The following is a 21,462-nucleotide window of genomic DNA, read 5'->3' on the forward strand; positions in this document are numbered from 1 at the left end:
AACTGCCAGGGGCTCTTTTACATGCATGCCAATGTGTACACGGGACCACGTTTTTTTGTTCAATCTGAACGACTAGACAGCTGTCCTTGTAAGGCCCCCCGTACTGCATCGTCTTACTGCAAACCCGCGACCTTAAAATATGCAAACCAGTGCCTAACCCACTTGGTCACCATGGGTCCCCACAGATGAGATAGTCATATCTACATGTATCTGGACATAAGTAAGATTCTGTCTGTGCACATACATGTAAGTGTACAGTTTTACTATACTAAACTGAATTTTAAATTTCAAAATATTAAAATGAAATCGAGGTTTATGTCACTTCAGCTCCAACCGGGCTATATTGTGCCAAACACATTATGGTGAGATTCTAAAATACCACAACAACCATCTTTTCTATTAGAATTGAACACTCACCCTCCAAAAACACCTATGAGATATCATAGGTGCTCAAATCACCATTTCTTCAGCTCTTTCTTTTCCCATATTTGGGTTTTTTGACTTATTTTATTATATGATCTTTGATTTGCTATGGCATCTAATATGGAAACTGAAAAATATGTGACATGTAATTAACTGTTTAAGATACCTTACCATATACAAACTGTGTGATATCTAAAACCATTTTAATCCCGAAGATCTTACCTAAACCGTGAAAATCTGTTTTAATAACCCTTGTTTGTCATGTGACTGGAGAGTCACAGTAATTAAAAGAGAGCCGTGTGGCTTTGTGTGTAAGGCACTGGCTTGCTACCCGGGAGGTTGCGGGTTCGCTCCCAGTGTTGACCGAGAAAGCTCATTTGGATTTTTCAGCATGGATTCCCTGTCTAGTCGTCATGGTGGCTAAGTGGGTAAGACGCTGGCTCGCTAGCCTGGAGGTCGGGTGTTCGAACCCTGCATTGGTCTAGTCATTCAGATTGAACAAAAAAACGTGGTCCCGTGTACACATTGGTGTGCATGTAAAAGATCCCCTGGCAGTTAGAATTTGATACAAGAGAAGGCCTTAAGGTCACGGTACCCGGCAAAATTTCTCTCGTAGCACACTGTATGGCATATGCCCAACTTCATTAGCCCAGTCCTCCGTACTGCAATGTCTTACTGCAAACCCGCGACCTTAAAATATGCGAGCCAGTGTCTAACCCACTTGGCCACTGTGGTCCCCCACAGATGAGACAGTCATATCTACATGTATCTGGACATAAGTAAGATTCTGTTTGTGCACATACATGTACGTGTACAAATTTACTATACTAAACTGAATTTTAAATTTCAAAACAATAAAATGAAATGGAGGTTTATGTCACAACAGCTCCAACCGGGATATATTGTGCCAAACACATTATGGTGAGATTCTAAAATACCATAACAACAATCTTTTCTATTAGAATTGAACACTCACCCTCCAAAAACACCTATGAGAAATCATAGGTGCTCAAATCACCATTTCTTCAGCTCTTTCTTTTTCCATATTTGGGTTTTTTGACTTATTTTATTATATGATCTTTGATTTGCTATGGCATCTAATATGGAAACTGAAAAATATGAATATGTGACATGTAATAAACTGTTTAAGATACCTTACCATATACAAACTGTGTGATATCTAAAACCATTTGAATCCCGAAGATCTTACCCAAGCCTTGAAAATCTGTTTTAATAACCCTTGTTTGTCATGTGACTGGACTGTCACAGTAATTAGAAGAGAGTCATGTGGCTTAGTGTGTAAGGCACTGGCTTGGTACCCGGGAGGTTGCGGGTTCGCTCCCAGTGTTGACCGAGAAAGCTCATTTGAATTTTTCAGCATGGATTCCATGCCTAGTCGTCATGGTGGCTAAGTGGGTAAGACGCTGGCTCGCTAGCCTGGAGGTCAAGTGTTCGATCCCTGCATTGGCCGAGAAAGTTCACCCAGATTTCCCGGCGTGGTTCCCCCTTGTCAGTGATGCAGGACGGAGGGCCTGACAAGGACAGCTGTCTAGTCATTCGGATGAAATGAAAAAACGAGGTCCCGTGTACACGTTGGCGTGCACGTAAAAGATCCCTTGACAGTTGGAATTCGATACACCGCAGTGCCGCTGTCCGGGCAAAATTTCCCTCATAGCACACTGTGTGGTGTATGCCTGTCTTCATTAGCCCAGTTCGGAGCAAAACAGTAGGACGTTAAACCCCATTTCATTTCATTTCTAGTCGTTTCAATGGAACACAAAACCTGAGGTCCCATTGGCGTGCATTTAAGCCGATAGTATGGTAGTTGGAATTTGTTGGCTGTAGCACCCGTGTCACAGTTCGACTGCTAGTTTGCGATACCCACTCGATATGAATGAGTGGTGATTGGCTAATGAATTCTAAAATCAGACGAATGCTTCGGCGAAGCGGACACACCACTCAAATACAATTCGGCCAAATATATCAAACATGTTTGATTCGGGCGTATGTCAGTGGATAAACTAGGTGAAGTTTAGCGCCAGTTGATTCAGCCAAATCCTTTGGCTAGTTTATCCAGCACTGACGATTTAAGTTTGTACTTTCTTTATATGCAAATATCACATTTGAAAGAGGCTGTAAGCCTACTTTCTTTATATGCAAATATCTTATTTGAAATAGGCCATTATTATGTGATTCCCCACTTGAATGTGACTAGGAATAGGGTCGCCTGTCCAGCCTTGTGGGTTTTCTCCGGGTCCTCCGGTTTCCTCCCTTTCCTAAATACCCCTAGGGTGTATTCGAAACAGTGTTCCGGTGCAGAGAACGGACGGAGAATGGGTTCTTGTAGGACTTGAGCAGTCTGGAATGCGTTCACGAACACATTCCCGTTCTCAAATCCCACACTACCTCATAGCTGGTGTGAGGGAGAACAAACATGGTCGACGTATCGATAACTGCTGAGAAAACAGCATCATGGGTGCATTTATTAATTTAAAAGTTTAATACCGTTCGAAAATTGGATGTAGTATGTGGCCAGTATAACATCAAGTAAGTTAGGTTGCCAGGCAACGAAACATATGCCCGCAGCAGTTTAATCGTTTGCGCAGTCAACAGGGATTGTCGCATATTCATTCTTTTGTAGGTAATGTGGGCATTTACAAGAAAATTTCATACAAGATTATAATTTTCGTCGTTTGTGGGTTTACAAAGGTCGACGCATCGGTAACTGCTGAGAAAACAGCATCATGGGTGCATTTATTAATTTAGAAGTTTAATACCGTTCGAAAATTGGATGTAGTATGTGGCCAGTATAACATCAAGTAAGTTAGGTTGCCAGGCAACGAAACATATGCCCACAGCAGTTTAATCGTTTGCGCAGTCAACAGGGATTGTCGCATATTCATTCTTTTGTAGGTAATGTGGGCATTTACAAGAAAATTTCATACAAGATTATAATTTTTGTCGTTTGTGGGTTTACAAAGGTTCTACAAACTGAAACAAGGGCCTTAATTGTTGAAATTTGACAGATTTTTTTGTTTTGTGTTTTACTAATTTAAATAATGCATACAATTTTCATATAAATCGGATGATAATTTTGTTGTTCGTGCGTTCACAAGTTTCGAAAAAGTGAAACAAGGGCCACAACTCTAGACATAATTCACAGAAATCGCAGAAATTTAATAGACGTCTTCGTTTCACTAATTTAAAAGATTTAAATGAATTTCACAAAGTGAAACAAGGGCCATAACTCCAGAAGAAACTAACAGAAATTATTGAAATTAAATAGGATTCATCTCATTAAAATAAACAACAAATCAATTTTAAAATAATCAGTTCTGTAGACGACGGACAAACCTACGGACGAGGGCGTATCAAAAGGTGATGTAATCGTCATCCAAAGAATTGAAAAGGAGTAAAACGGTGTCATAATTTATCAAAATAATACTTAATAGCGAAGTAAATACTAAACAAGTTATCGTAACAGATTGTATGAATTTAATTCATCTTGTTACCATGGATACCGTTCTCTCATGTTCGAGACTCATGAAAGTGTTTTCATGTTCTTCAGCCGTTCTCGAACCTGCGCAAACACTGTTTCTAATACACTCCTACGGTACGCGCAAGCAAATCATTCAAATAAAATTGAACAATATTAGCCTCGAAATTACCTAGCGCCAGTAAGTATAAAGGATCTATCCGACAAACACTAACAACAACTCTAGGTTGATTACATGTCATTTGGGACTCACGTCATTTGGGACTCGCGTCATTTGGGACTCAAAAAAATATGACCACGACATTTGGGACTCCGGTATACGTCGTTTGGGACTCGGGTTAACGACGTTTGGGACTCGGGATAATTTATTAGAAATAGGCCAATTCAAACAAAACACGAAAGAAAATATTTATTAACATGAAACACGTGGTTAGTAAAAGGCTCAACCAAACGATAAAACATTAGTTGCACTTACGGTTCTTTGATAATCATCGTTTATCATAAAAGTTTTATATTTATTTAAAACGAATAATATGCTGATGAATTTATTTGAAAATGACCTACACAAAAAACAAAATAAATATTTACACGACATGCAATCTTTTTTTACAAGCCCCTAGAAATTGTTAACGATAATCCGTGAGCTGCACGTTGACATGCTTGTCGTAGATGGCAATACCAATTGATAAATTAGTGCGTACAAGGCAAAGTTTTTTTGTGGAAAATATAAGAAATGGCAACGATCAAAGCGGGATAATTAAAGCTGATTAACTGATAATCCCAATGTTATTACAGTATAGTTCAAAGAAACCTAACGGTTCTTTGGTGGATGAGGAAAAATGTGAGTTGTCAATCATCGAGAACGGCGGCCGTGTGTTGATTGCAGTTATACCGTTTCACGAAAAAACATTAGCAGTGGTCTGTCAACCAAGCTCGTTTACTATTTATAACGCAAATTTTTCGTTTCGGTTAAAACAAAATATACGTCCATTTTAATTGGCCGAAGGATGTGTGACTTATAGAAATATGGCGGGCGGACAAACTGACCAAACAGTATATTTCGAGGTATTTGAGGTAAGCTAATTTAATATTATATCATAACTGCATGTGCATACTTGTGTTTCTGTGTAATTAAATATTCAAAAAATCATTCTTAGGATACAGCCTCCACACCAGTCAGCCCTGAATTGCAATGTTTGTTTTGTGTTCTGGGCGCCATTTTGAAAAAAACTGACATGACCTATATAATACAATCCAGCAATAGTGCAGTCAATTTCCTTTAAAAGGGAATCCGAATTTGTTAATTTTCTGCAATATCACTTCGGTGGTAGCGGACGTTAAATAAAGCTATTTCACGTACAAAGACCTACAATAAAATCCAGGTGAATTGGGAAAAATATTCATGTATTTTCTTATTGAAGAGTAGCTATTTCAATTTGTAAATGCCCAGCCATCTTAGACAAATAATAATTCCAACTTCAAATCAGTTGTATTTATTCAAATCATACTATGAATAATTGTATTTTTCCACTTGCATAATAATAAAAACTTGACTTTTATTATTTTATTTCTTCAGGCCAAGAACATGGAAAATTGGTAATTGCCTTGTATCACTGCTAACTATAAGGCACAGGGAGCCTTGGGCAGAAATGATAATAATATGGTTCTCAGATATGTTACTGTGTACAGACTGAACAAAAAAATATATATACACTTGCTATTACATGTACATTATATCATTGGCAATAATAAGATCCAATTTTAGTTTTTAGTTACACACTGTTAACCACCAATAGATGAAAATAAATCATAAAATGTATTCAGCTCGACGTAAGACTTAAATAAATAGATACAGTTGGTTTAACTTGAATAGAAGTTTTAATTATCTATGCTGCATATATGCATATATCACCTTGCAGCTGAATCACATTACATATCTTTTTAGTTGATGTTCATATCGTCTTACGTATTTGTCAACATCAATGTGACCTTGTTCTATGTCACATTAGCCTATTCACGTTACCACGAATTTACTCACCACACCCTCACATAGTTATGAATTTATTGTTTCACTTGACTAAAGAAACATTTTGTAGGAATGTATGCTTTTATAGATTGGACACTTGTTTGCAATATCATTGTCGGTGGAAACTGGCACTATACCTAATTAATGACTGAACAAATAGCGGAGACGGGGTTTCAGCCGGCTGATTTAAATTATTTCTTTAAATACAGTAAAGCTTGAAATATGTCAGTTTTCCCTCTTTAGAATGTTTTTGTAAATAAGTTTTTATTGTAGTTTCCGTGGCGTATTCCCAATAAGCGTTAGAAACAAAGATATACACCCTTAATCCCGGTGCCGATAAATGTTGGGTTGTGTGGAACATGCTAACAAATCTCAGGTACGATATATGTTTGATTCTGGTTGAGAACAGCATGAGAGCAACATGATTGTTTTCATTGGAGATGAGACGCAAATATTCAAAGGGGTCAGACAAACTCTAAACCAACCGCGTTCCCTTCACTGAGTCCCTTCAAAGGAGGCCCTGTCTGTCTACCTGTGGAATAACATGCATTTGTATCTGTTAAATTTGTGTGGTAGACAGATTGATATTATTTATATAACGTCTTACCCCAAACAAATTGCAAAAGAAACCATGAAGTTTCTGAGAGCGATATTTCGTAATTAGTGTGCTTTAATGGTGGGAGAATAAATAATTAAATTTTTCAAACACAAACTGGTCATATATAAAATAGCATTTTCGGACAAGACCAGCGATAATCTCGTAAGATATGACTTTTACTATGTCTATTAAATGGTTTTCGACGTCTCTTCAAGGTCACCGTCTTGCGCCAAAGTCGTGAAACGCACCGTCGGGGGATTTGTTGGGGCCTGTCTCCCCCAGGAAAATTTCTAGAAATTTCAAGTCGGTCTTGCCTGGCAGTGAATACGGCAACCTGAAAGTGGTCGATTTTAATGTAGACATCTGAACTCCAATCAACAAATCAATCAACCAGGCTGTTGTCGTTGCATTCACATGACACCAGACGTGTCACCGATGAAACAAATATGCCTGAAACAAATGTCGCTGTTAGTGCGACCCATTTGTGACAATTTCAAGGTCCCAAATAATAGTCATTTTTTACTATTAATAGTAATTCAATTAGTAAGTGCTATTTACTTTATAATAGTCGTCTTGGCTTTTACCCGACATTACACAAAACACCAATGGTAACTGTCGGGTGGTCTCTCCAGTCTTAATGAAGGCGTGTATGGAAAACAGCTGAGACCATGGCTTGTTCACCACCCGAAAAGTTGCATCCATATACCAAGTTTTTGCGCGTGCGAGTAGTTGCATCTGTCTTTCAGTACAAAAAATGTGATGGCGCCTTTCCCTAACTTTTACTCTTTTTTGATAAAATCCCGGTGCACTATGATCGATGAAATCTTCGTCAAGCTAAAACAAAAAATAAATAAAAAAGTACATTTAAGTACATGTTAATAAATAAATAAAATTGTACATTTAATTACATGTTAATAAATTCTTATATACATGGGTATTTAATTGCATGAGTACTTACGCTTGACGACACGTCAGTGGGATCTTTTGGTCGCAGAGTCTGTCGGGTTCTTTATAGCGACCTTACAAGTGCTGCAATGGGTGGTCTGCTATGAATGGGTTCTTCTGCAGAACCGACACTGGATAAAACTCTCTCCGCTATTGAGGAACATGCCTTGGTAAAAACATTTCCTTTGGCTTCATGCTTTGCTTGTAATGATAAGATAAAACATATTAAACTACAAATATATTATTGGTTTATTTATATTTTATTTATTTATTTATATATTAAATTCATTTATTATTATAGAGTTAACTAGGTTAACTAGAGTTAATTATGCAGAATTAATATAACACAACATACACAGATGGCAATAGAATGAGACAGTGTTCAGAAAAAGGGCGGAAGAAGACTACCTGTCCTACTTGATTCTAGGACATATATATAGCATGGACCTACTTGATCGACCAATTTAATACAAGGAAATGAATGGCATAGTTTGTGTCAAGTGAATTTAGTGAACTTTAAACCCCATTTACTCGCCCTCTCTCTACAGAGATAAATACTTTTCGTGTTACATACAATAACAATTATTGGCCATTATTAAAAAAATATATTAAAAGGAAATGAAATTCTGTTACCTGGTTTTCTTTGTGTAGTACATGCTAACATCAATGACTGGGAAAAAAAATAACGAAACTGTAGAGAAACTTCTGAATCATTGAAAGTCTAATATTAGGCCTACACATTGATATAAAAAAAAAGGCTGATTTGTTTGTTGTTGTTTTTTTCTTTTACAGAAATAAGATTACATTTCAACTAAACAACTAACACAAAAGTTAGTATCTAGCTATAGTTCATGTCTGGATATACATTTCTCCTTTTGCCCGAACGTCTATAAAAATCAAAGATGGCGGCCAATAATTGCAACCGGGTATTACTATAAAATCAAGACAGATTCTTACCTGCTGGTCCTAGTCGGGGGTTTCTTGCAATTATAAGTATTTGAACAACGGTGTAGCGCCGATTAGCTAATAATAATTAAGCACGATTTCAGAAAAATTAAGACAGATTCATTAGATTGCTGAATTAGCGGAACACTTTTAGAACACATCAAAAAAATGTTCTTTGTGGCGCCATTATATAAATAGACTTCCGGTGCAGTCAGTGGCAGTAGTTCTAAATCTGACTGTTTTAAACGAAACGAATTATTATATACATAGAAGCAATATATACATGCTAAATTAAATACACGGTTTTATTTTTTGTAAAAATTTACAAACCTGCAGTCTGGTATTCTATGTGACCATTATAATTTTTTTTAAAATATCACGGCTAAAGCACCCTGTTGATGCTAACTTCACTACATCTATCTAACTGAATGTCGCTGATATAATATCAAAGAAGGAATTTGTCGCAATGACTAAAGTATAGATACTTCTTCTTAGTTAGTTGTATTTTACGTCCGCTTCCACCGAAGTGATATCGCAGACAAAAAGTATAGATAACTTGGAGAACCATTATATCAATAAGTCGATTATAAGATACACGTGGATGATCAATTAAATTTGATTGGTTACTTTTCAGTTAACCAATACTGTCCAATTTCGATTACATCAACCAATTACATTATTAAGAGTTTTACTCATTTTTTTTGTTCATTGTACATTGAATCAATTTTCGAAAACACCAGGGTGCTGAAAATCACATGTACACTATATATTCATTTGATCTATCAGTTTATTGGGTCAATAAAAAAAGACAGACATTTTAACTTTACAGACAACTTAACATCAATTAACATTCAAGTCTGTCTGGCAATTGTCTGATTAATTGGTACTCACACCCTTCCAGTGAAGAACAGCATGTGATTTTCGAGATGTGAATTAAGCCCTTTATTACTTTTCTTAAAACTTGACGACTCCCGAATTCAGACTTTGTATGGAGTTTTTTTTTTAAAAAGAAAACAAATCTTGGAAGGTACACATTACTTGTGTTAATGATATGAAAAAAACACAAGATTTTATAAATCGACACAAGTTTGTGTTAATGCAATGCAAAACAACACATAACTTGTGTAGATTAGTTTTAACACAAGTACTTGTGTTGAGATCCAACACAAGTGTTTTTTCAGTGTATTTATGGCCCTTGATGTTATGTCAACAACATAGCATTGGTTGGTGTTCATAGATTTGTTATTGTTTGGGTAAGGCAGTTGTTTTTTTATTTTAAAAGCAAAAGTACACAGTGGTTTACTTATTTCGTCTAATTAGTAAAATAATATGTACCTGATCAGATATACATAATAAGTGTGTAGCAATAATACTTTCAGTAAACTGTTAGTGGAAAAACGTCAATCAGTCAGGAGGTCATTTGTAGTTCAAATATTGCTAGCCGGACGTGTACAGTGTGGTTGACAAGGTGTGAACTGGATGTGGGCGTGACTTGCCTCTGTTTTTGTACACCGTACAATCGCCATGATTGTTCTACAACTTGTAAACAAGTATGACGATTATTTAGGATTTTAATTTTTTTATTTGATTATTTCTGTAGTTTTGTAATCGGAGTTTAGCTTTAAACCTTGAATTCAATCATCGGATACATCACAAATATTGGTGATGAACCAAGCTTTGTCCGATTAGTGATGAACGAATCTTTATCTACTGAATGATAAACTTATCTCTACTCGATTAGTGACGAACCAATCTTTACTCGATTAGTAATGGACCAATCTCTACTCGATTGGTGACGAACCAATCTTTACTCGATTAGTGACGAACCAATCTTTACTCGATTAGTGATGAACCAATCTTTACCCGATTAGAGATGGACCAATCTGTATCTAATTAGTGATGAACTAATCTCTACTCGATTGGTGACAAGCGAATCTTTACCCGATTAGTGATGGACCAATCTGTATCCATTAAATCCGGGTTGTGCTGAATTAACAAGAAACGAGGGTTGATAGGCTTACTATTTCTTTTTACATAAAGATTAATATCTCGACAACGGAAATACTCGGTTATACATGCATCTCAGTATAATTATGCTTTATTTACGAGGGCCATATTAGAAATAATGAGTCAAAACATGTGAACTTTACTCATCTTGATACTTTCATTTTCAACTTAAATCAAAGAATCGTGTCCATTTAACTTTCAACGTGGATTAGCTAGTCAAATATTGTACAATATTCAACTTACGCTTGCAAGATGGTGTATCCATATTAAAGTTCCGATCTCGTTGACATATCAGATTTGGAGAACCATGCAATGCATATCCGGATTCACAGGTAAACTGGCAACTGCCACCCAATAAAACTCTATAATTGGTTACGTCACATGAAACATGACCATGCTGAGGTCGGATTGGTACATTGCAAGAAAAAACTGAAAGGGTAACCCAAATATATATATGGTGTAGGGTAACATATGGAATATTTTTATATCACTGATTCGATTGTGCGTTGGTGTCTTTAGGCCCTAAAAATCAAAGTAAGCTCCAGTGAAGTGAAAAAATGAAGAATCGGACAACCATCTCAGTGAATATTATATGTAATTTACCATTGCACATTTCAGAAATTTAAAAAATATAAAAACAATCCTTTAGGAACTCTATCTAGCCTGTTGCTCATTAGGCTACAACAATATACAACATATAGCTCGAAGTGACTGAAGTCATTAGATGCTCAGATTTTGGAGTGACGCATGGAAATGACAAAACATTCTTACTCACCTATAACCTCGAATTGACGTAGACACGATTTGGAGGCACCTGTTGCATCGCGTACTCTATACTGAATGGTATACGTGCCAGCTTTTAAAATACTCCCTGATTCGGGGCCATTTGTCTGGATCAAACTGTCAAACCAGAAAAAGAAATTAGTCTGTTAGTTGATTTAACCAATAATTAAGTTAACAGGTTTAACTATAGAGGCCGTAGACCGAGGTGTTAACCTGTTAACGAATGAAGCGTGCTATAACTGACTTGTTACATTGACACCTGCTCAACATGCTGGTTGTTATTGCACAGAAAACCCACCCGCTTCTCTATATGATTTCTACTAAAATAAGCGTCAACCAGCAAAAGTGTGCAATAACATTGAAAATGTCTAGTCATTGCACAGTTAAGCTCCAGCCAGTCTACAAGAGGGGACACAATCAGCTTATTCAACGAAAAGAACAAAGGAAGATTTCCCGTCCGTGTTAAAATGTCTGTTGACAGTGGATTAGATAGTCAAATAAGTTTCGGGTTTGTGTTATTATTAGAACGTAAGGGTCATTTTTAGACATTTGCGACATAATACGGCCCAACTTTTAACAATTGCAATCCTAATCTCACGAATGTAGTTCATTTAAAATTACTACTCTCCGTTGTTCGGAAACGCGGAATTCTTTCTCATCTTCAGAGAGAGCCAGCTCAGTTATTTCGTAGACTTAGTCATAATGTAAAACATGGGGGGGGGGGGGGGTAGCGCGTGCGCGCTGCATCATAAGGTCTGTCACTGAGTCAAGCGGTGTGGGTTCGATTCCCTGGTTGTACGTGACAAGGAGTAGGGTCGCCTGTCCTACCTCGTGGGTTTTCTCCGGGTCCCCCGGTTTCCTTCAACTCCTAAAGACCCCTACGTTCAGGCGAATGATTGAAATAAAATTGAACAATAAGTTAGTCCCGAAATGACCTAGTTTGTGTCGAGTGGACGTTAAACCCCATTTCTCTCTCTGAACGCACAGCTAAACTGAAACAAAATGGAGTTTAATGTCCTAGTGCTCTGTTATGCCATACTGTGTGCTATGAGGGGAATTTTGCCTGGGCAGCAGTGCCATGGGCTTGTCCTACTTTAAAATCGAATAACAAGGGTTCGTTTAGTGCACGCCCATCCGATCGACTATACGGTGACCCATGCCAGGCCCTAAGAGAGAGAGAGGGGGAGGGGGTAACGTCCACTCGACACAAACTAGGTCATTTCGGGACTAACACATGGTTCAATTTTATTTCAATAATTTGCTTGCGCGTAGGGGTCTTTAGCAGCCGGAGGAAACCGGACACCAGGAGAAAACTCACGAGGTTGGAAAGGCGACCCTACTCCTTGTCACGTACACGCCAGCTGACTCAATGACAGACCTTATGGAAATTATTGGAAATTAAGTAGCCATAGGTCCACTATTTAGTTTACGTACCTCACAGATCCCTGACCGCCTGAATACACAGGAGTGTTCCACTTCACGCGTTTGGTGGTTTTGCCTTGGTCGACTTCAACATCAGATATTGGTGAACAGGTTATTGAAAGAGGATCTGAAATAGAACCAGGAATTACTACGTTTACCCCCCTCAAAATTGTCTCCACTCTAATTTATCCAAGTAAATCGTTTATAATACCCTACCATAAACGGCTCTACACTTTCTCCACCATGCCCATCCAGTACAATCAAGAGTTCCACGAGGTCCAACATTTACGCACTTTTTACCCCACCACCATCCCTGGCATTGTCTTCCTCTTTTCTTTCTTAATAACTGTCGACGGACGGCAATACTTCCTAGTTTCAAAATTGAAAGAAAATCAAAGCAATCAATTAGTGTACATTCATCTTCAATAGAAGGCTTGATCTCGCTTTAACTACGTACATCTTATCAAGACCTTCACGTAATATTTCGACACTAATTTCGATAGGGTACAAGCCCAGTTTGTGAGCCAATAAGATTCCCCGATCGTACCAAGTCTCGCGCTTTCAAGCTAAAATGTCTACCTGTGATAATCGAGTTGCAAAGTTCATGTTTCGTTGAATGTCAAAGTTTCCGTAGAGATCGCTATGTCACAACCTCTGATTGGAGGCTACTGTTCACGTGCCTGTAGATAACGTAGCTATGAGTTCGGGAATTGTTTGTGGGGGGTCGGGGTGGGGAGGGGGTGTCCTAGTGGTCTACAGTGTCGCGCCCCGACCTCTAGCTGGTCGATCACCTCTGGCATGCGGTTGTGGTTTCGATCCCTGGCCTGAGCGTGAATGTGGCTTGGAGATAGGGGCGCCTTCTCAACCTCTTGGGTTTACCCCGGGTACTCCGGTTTCCTCCCACTGGAAAGACGCCTGCGCTAAGATGACAAAATGAAAATAAGACAAGTTGTCTGCGATATCACTTTCGGTGGAAGCGGACGGTAAACAACAGCGTGAAGTGATCTAGCAACGTCCAGATGTTGTAAAACGCGCAATCATTGCTTCAGGAACATATAGAGCATGCATTTAAAAGAAAAAGAAGGCCGGTTGGCAAGCAGTTAAATGATAATATATATTGAAACGGTTTCAGTGTGCAAAAAGAGCCATTCATTACCTTGACAGTTGATTGGAGAACCTTCCCAGTTGCCATTCACGCATTTCCTCCACCCATGCCCGGTCCATGCTTTATCAGAACATCTAACTTGACAGACGGTATCTTGTTTTAAATGATCTTCATGTGAAATATCATTTTCTATTTTACATTCTATCACCGTCAATGGCTTCAGCAATCTTCTATTACATACCTGAATAGCAATCTCAAATTAAAGGTACGTTATTCCGGTGTTAAATTTCCCTATTGCATGTCTTTCTTTAGTTCTATAAATCATTACAAGAACATAATTAACTCTCTAGGTATTTGGATGGCTCCGATTTTAAATAGATTAGAACGGTTCGGGTTCGGCCATTTAATGATTTAATTTAAAAATGGTGAAGCAAGGCTATGGCTCGATTATACCAATACCATGGTTACGATAATAAACAATTAATGCACACATCTTGTCAAAACTACAGAATAAAGTAATTTGAATGAACTATTATAGCGAGAATGGCCAGCTCTTTATCTCAATCTTGCATAATGCTCCTTTAATTGTCTGCGGATTTGGTCCTAGAGGTGGCTGGGGAAACTTTTCTTGTAACTCTCATGTAACTCGCGTATAGATTTGTACCAAAGTAACTGCACCATGCACATCAAACATGTTAGGTTGTTAAATGTCTTTTAAAACTCAAATTGTCACACATATAGTTCCCAATCTTGCCATTGATAGCTTTTTTATACCCACCAAAGATGTACAATGTATATGCATTATGCCCCCGTCAGAATGGGGTGGAGTCCTTACTGCGCTGCTGCGACCGTACGGCGACCAACAAATACACACGGTCGCCGGCAAACGTGAACACAACGCAAGAAATTGTCCCCAAAAATTACAAACCTTTAAAAAGTCGCGTTCTCACAGCTTTGCAGGCCAGATTGCAGAAGCTGGCGTTTGCTTTGGACATGTTCAAAACAAACGCCGTGACTCGGCGATCATTTGCGACCATGGATACCACAGCACGATATCTGCATGGCGTTTCCACCACGTTTTTACCATGCTTATGGCGATCTTGACGCACTCTGAGACCATTTTGAGTCGTTGTAGCAGCGCAGTAAGGACGGTCTAACGGGGGGGGGATTATGTGTAGGATAAAGTAGGAGACGTCAGTTATGCTCGGGAGAGAAAGTCTGAAGAAAATAACCCGAGGCTTTTTCAGTAAGTCTTTCTTCCCCAGCATAACCGAAGTCGAGGACTTTATCTTGCTTATAAACTGTCTATATTTACATGTACATAAATTGAGAATATCCCAGAATCCCATTAAGAAGAAATAAAACCTATCCTGGAAGGATAGCCCGTTACAGGTTTAAAGATAACTTTAAGAAGAATAACCCTCAAATTTCCCAGTATATATCCAAAGCCGCCCAGGATTTTCTGATCGTAAGTTATTCAGGGCATAGAATATACCCCACACATCAAAGAGATTTACCGTTATATGTTTATAAATATAGGTAATAAATAGTAGTTGAGCTGGTTATGAGGAAAGCGGATAACCCAGAGAAAGCTAGATGAGTTAGCTACACATTATCCCATACACATGCAGGATAATGCCAAAGATAGCTATATATAGACCTTATCTGCAGCTCATTCAGTATATACCGTTGATAGACAAGCAGTAGTAAGGTAGTAATCTGAAAAAAGTTTACGCGTTTATGTTTATATATGATTATATATAACTGACCGAAGTGACGAATGATAACAGATACATGGGCGAATTTCTGCTCACTAATAATTACTTCGAAGACCAGAAAATAAGTCGTATTTTCCCATTGCGTCCGTTACTTCCCTTTCTTGCAATCTTCATAACGCTTCTATCGTAGCAATGATCTCTGTGTTAAAGTTATATTTGGAACGTGTTTAATCAGTTCTATCACATATGTGATAATCACTAGCCCCAATATTGTCCTTTAATGCCCTACCTGAGAACCATGTTCACTGTTGACAACGTTTAGATACAACACCACCATAAGAGCAGTAAAGACATCCATTTTGTTATTTAGGTTTCATTCCCTATCTAAGAAAAAACAAAATATATTTTACAGTACAATTTCTTTCATTACCGTCTGTTAAAATATGGCGTTTTATATGTTCGGATGAAATGTGTAATATGTTATACCCGATTACGGTACTTTTTTTTCAGGTTTGCTTATTTGTTTTGGGATAACCGGGTCACCAAGCGTAGTAAGTTGGCGGCTTGTTACACAAGTCTACCTGTATATTTTCCTTGGCAACGAAATGTAACAGCGGGGGCTGGCCTCACGCCAGATCTCACTTGTACAAACGCACGCTTGCGTGAAAAATAATTCTTTAGCGGGGCGAGGTTTATATGAGAACTCTAAACAAAACAAGCGGTTGACATGCCAGATACGCCAACATTTTGCAATAGTTGGGTGGAGAGCAGGGAAATCAAAAGGCCGCGTTGTCGTCCTCCCATTGTCCCAATGCTTCACGCCAAATTAGAACAAAAACTGTTGATAACTGTAGCCTCTACCCCGTTCACAAGATTTTTGGAATATCTGAATATTTCGGTTCGCTGACTATCGGAAGGGTTCGTTCCCTCATGGCCCTAAAGCTGCACACCAAATCTGACAACAAACCTGTTAAAAGATAGACTTTATCGCATTCACAAGGTTTTCGGAAAAGTGGACATAACTCTGGAAAGGAAGGTCTGATGCACACCAAATTCAAACCCCTCCGGGATCGGTTGATGCTTAACGTAGTTAAATCGCTAATATTTGAGATCTATAAATTGATACAAATGGGTAGCAACCCATATAATAATGTAATATGAATGTATATAAACTGATATGAATTCAATCGTTTCTGTTTTGTCTGTAATTTCTAATCAGTGATTATGGTGTAACAGTAATACATTTGAACGGTTAGAAAAATCAAATAAAAAATTGTGACCCCCACAAGCTACAAACGCAATTTTTCGTACAATATTAAGGCGCATTAATCTCATCCGATATCTTTTGGAAATAAACATGTAAACTTGTGATCTCTAGAGGGTCAACTATGCGATTGTTTGTACAATGAGCGGTAAAAATCCAAGAAGTTATGGTACGATACATGTTAAAGTCGAATCCGTCCGACAACTTTAGGATATAAACATATATACCAAGTTTTTTCAAAATCGGATAGAAATTTTGACCTCTAGAGTGTCTTCAAGCTAACAATGCGATTTGTGTACAACCCGGATAATCCACGAAGTTAGGATCCAAATATTGAAGCAATCCCAGAACTTTGGGATATAAACATACAGTCCATAAACTAAAAATGCCAATTGTTTGTATAATCCGGGGAAACAATCCATGACGTTACGGCAATAGACATGCTAAAATCGAACCCATCGAGAACTTTGGGATATAAATATATATTTCAAGTTGAATAACAAAAAAAACTAATAAATTTTGTGAATATAAACATATTTCAACGGAGTAAAACTATTACTAATTTTTAAAAATATATATTAATTAGCTAATGCATTTTGAATTGTATACCATATAGCTAACATCAATGTTTTTTTTTATAAAAAAAAGTTTAAAACTCAAACCTATATTTACGTCGGATGTATGGTCTGGTGCACAGCTAAAATGTTCAAACTTGAAACCTTCTACGCTTTAAGTAGGAAGGGCTGGGAAAAAAGAGGGGAATATCTTGTTATCAATTCGTGGGATTTAAAGCACTGTTTCTATACTTAGTTATGTAAATTGTAATTGCATAGTTTACTTATCATGGGGTTGATATATACCAAGAATTTGATCTGAGTATTGTAATAATATAACTCTAACCCCATACAGAGTGTCGTAATTTGCCTAAAGCCAACGGGTAAATTACCTTCAAGGGTTTATAAATAGTATTTTGGGTTAAACATACATTATGCAAGAGCTAAATCTGCCTATTGCAGGTCTTTCTTTAGGCCTGAAATGTTATGTAAATTGTTAATTAGACATTAACTAACTTATCCAGACCATAATTAACTGTCGATGCCATCGCGAGCATGTGATATTTAGCAGATTCGGATGCATCTTTTGAAAAATAATTAAATGTAAAATTGGATAATCAAGACTTTGTTTTTTATCGTAACGAATTTAGTAACGATGGTCAAGGCTAGCCTAAAATTCAAAAGCTAATATTTCGGTTCAAAGTGGATGAAATTTGACTGAAATTTTCAGCATATTTATTCTATTTACGTTATATATTTTTAAACTATTATAGCGCGAACTGTCAAATCTTTATCCCCTCGAATGGTACAGTTACCTCAAATGTATGTATGGGAATACAAATTTGGCCATGTCATGTATCACGATAAATCCCCCACCCCCTCATCTACTTACTATAGGCACACGGTTCCTTATTACTCCAGAGTTTAGGTTACGGATTAAAAACCAGGGTCAATTGATAAGTGGCAGGTTAACATTAATAGTAGCAGTAACCATTCGACAATCTAATTCCCACATTTAGGGTAGAGATCTCTTCACAAAGTTCATACTTCGTCGTGTGCAGAATGGGTTTAATGATATCATATGCATTTCTTCTGAGTTGATGTATTCATTTACAATATATTTATCATTTTATGAATTCCATTATTATCTAGTTTTCAATGAATGCGAACAAGATGGGAGACATCATTAGTGGTATTTTGGTCCGTCCCCACTTTGAATTCCGAATACCTAAATTGTTTTAATCTCGCAATTCGAACCAGTTTAGCTTTTATAATATAATGAAATTAGCGCGTAATTAAAAACGTTATTCTTCACATTTGAATACGGACATACCGCAGTGTTTGCATATATGGGTATAAAATATGTAGTTAGTTTATCGGTTCGTGTCATAGAACACAAACAGATGCAATAAGCACCGTATATACAAATACACAAGGTCGTTAATGTAATTCACAGAAATAGATGTTTCGTATTTCATGGTAATATAAAACACAAAGGTTAATAGCGGCTCAAGGAATTGAGTATACATTTAGTGGTTAATACTTCGTGACCAATTTTTGGGATAAATGGCTTGCTTAGTAAATATTATTCACTGGAATTACTATTTATTCAGGATTCACAAATAGGTTTACCTTCAATTAAAAGTTTTTGTCGATATGGAAAACTAGTTTCGTCAAAATTTATTGTTTTATAAAAATAAACTTATTTATGACTCTTCAAAACAAGTAGGGGATATTCAGAAACAATACAAAACTGCAGAAATGCTCTACTGTTTGTATTAGAGGTAACCCGTGTATGTTAATAACAGGCGAATTATGAACATAAACAGTTGCTTCTTATCTGACGGCCCCATTTCACTCGCAAAGAGATACACTGTCTTAATAGTGAGTAATTGCTCCACCAATCCTCAGACATTCTGCAGTTTGTCGAGGCATGCTCCTAATCGTCAGTCCAATCACGATTTGGGGCAGTCTAACCCACTCCTCTTGCGTGTAACGGCCAGTTCTTGCAGTGTTGTCGGTTGACGTTGACGTCGAAGAACACATCTCCCGATCATGTCCCAGACATGCTCTATAGGTGAAAGGTCAGGACTCACGGCTGGCTAAGGCATATGGACAATATGGTGACGCTGGAGGTAGTCATTCACGAAACGAGCGCTGTGGTCACGGGCATTATGATCTTGAAAGATGAAACGTCGGTCTGCACGTTGAGCAAAGGGCAGAACTATCGGTACCAGGATGTGGTCACGGCAGTACACACCAGTGACCCTTCCTTGAACAATATGCAAGTCTGTTCTGCCAGTCATGGTGATTCCTCCCCACACCATAACAGACCCACGCTCAGATCTGTCATTAGCATGACGCTCATTTACACGCCTCCAAACGCGAGCACGCCTATCGGTGAAGTCCAGAGTAAATCTGGACTCACCTGAGAACATTACACGCGTCCATCGACGGTTGCCCCAATTTCGACGCTGCCTACACCGTTGACGCCTGTTTGCCATGTGCTGGCGAGTTAATGGAGGCACAACACGCGGTCGTCGCGCATGCAAATGAGCTGCACGTAGCCGGTTTCTAATCGTTTGGGGTGTAATTCGAATTCCTGTAATTTGGTACAAGTTTACAGAAAGCTGATTGACCGTTTGTTCTCGATTTCGCAGGACCTGTGTGCGAATGTATCGATCCTAGGCTTGTGTAGTGGCTCTAGGAGGACCTGAACGAGGTCTATTATCAACATTGTGTGTTTGTTGATACCGGTTCCACAGTATTCTGATCACAGACTGTGACACATTAAGCAGGTTGGCTACTACTCGCTGTGTAGAACCCATTTGAAGCATGCCAATAACACGTAGAGGTTCATCATGTTGAAGACGTCTCATTGCAAATTAAACTGAACACACTAAAGCAAAGATACGCTAAACAGTAAATCTTATGCAAGAACCCATAGGAAAGCAACCATGGATAGGATAAACCAGCGCGGGGCAGTTTTCATCATCCCTTCCTTGAAGTGTCAAATTTGACAATGACACCCCCACACACAAACACACACACACACACACCCACGTGTATGGCGTTATTGCGTGTCGCATGTGCAGCTCAGTGATTATGTTGGGGCGATAAGTTCTTCATATGTGAACATACTCTCAAAGCATGACAAGTTTCCATGACTATTCATCATATCACAACCTGCATAGGTATTTACATTTCAATATCCCCTACCTTTTTTGAAGAGTATATATACTTTACCTAGTCTTTAGTACTTTTAATTATGGGGGTCGGATGGCCAAATGGTTAACACGTGCGTGCTGTATCAGGCCTGTCATTGAGTCAACTGACGTGGTTTAGAATCTCCGGTTGTACGTGACAAGGAGTAGGGTTGCCTTCCCTACCTTATGGGTTTTCTCGGGGTCCTTCAGTTTCCTCACTACGCGCAAGCGAATTATAGAAATAAAATTGAACCATTTGTTATGCCCGAAATGACCTAGTTTGTGTCGAGTGGACGTTAAACCCCATTTCTCTCTCTCTCTCACTTTTAATTATTGTTATTATTATTATAAAATTTATATAGGGCCCATTTTTCAGTTAGTTAAGGGTACTTTACAGTGTAACAAAAACATACATACAAGTGTAAATTACATCAAAAATGTTAAAAATGCATTAAATAAACAATTTTTGCTAAAAAAAAATACATTATGTCATACAAGAAAGACAAAAAGACAAAATAATAGTGGTTAAAATTTGCTATAAGCCTTAAAAATAAGAAAATTTTTGTCTGTTTTTTTTTTAAAAAAAATAACTAGTGATGATGACATTCGAATATTAAAAGGTAATTGATTCCATAAAATAGGCGCTTGATAACTAAAAGAGCGTGCCCCGTAACAAGAAAGGTTTTCCAATTTTTTGCTTTAAAAGTAATTTATCAGATGAACGTAGGGTTCTATATGACGTATATTATTCTAAAAGTTCAGATAAATACTTTGGTGCTAAATTATGAAGTCATTTGGTGCTAAAATCTTACAATCTAGTCTATATTTAATGGGCAACCAATGCAGCTGAAAGAGAACAAAGGTTATACTTGTATATTTATTTGTTAAGATTATGAATCTCTAAGCAATATTTTGTATTCGTTGGAGTTTGTTGCATATTTTCTAAGAAAGTGAAAACATATTTATACCT

At 37.8% G+C, this 21,462-nt stretch overlaps 2 long non-coding RNA genes across 2 annotated transcripts; one reads left to right on the forward strand and one right to left on the reverse strand.

Annotated features, from left to right (window-relative positions):
• Positions 1-440: 440 nt before the first annotated feature.
• Positions 441-7,275, reverse strand: LOC126819394 (uncharacterized). The gene is made up of 3 exons (XR_007679600.2): positions 7,102-7,275; positions 1,400-1,532; positions 441-550 (listed from the first exon to the last, which is right to left on the reverse strand). It is a non-coding gene; the product is annotated as an uncharacterized LOC126819394 (long non-coding RNA).
• On the forward strand, positions 4,822-5,783 carry LOC126819399 (uncharacterized). Its single transcript, XR_007679608.2, has 2 exons — positions 4,822-4,993; positions 5,496-5,783. It is a non-coding gene; the product is annotated as an uncharacterized LOC126819399 (long non-coding RNA).
• Positions 7,276-21,462: the final 14,187 nt, after the last annotated feature.

This window comes from Patella vulgata, chromosome 4 (assembly GCF_932274485.2).
Source record: "Patella vulgata chromosome 4, xgPatVulg1.2, whole genome shotgun sequence".
Taxonomy (NCBI): domain Eukaryota; kingdom Metazoa; phylum Mollusca; class Gastropoda; family Patellidae; genus Patella; species Patella vulgata.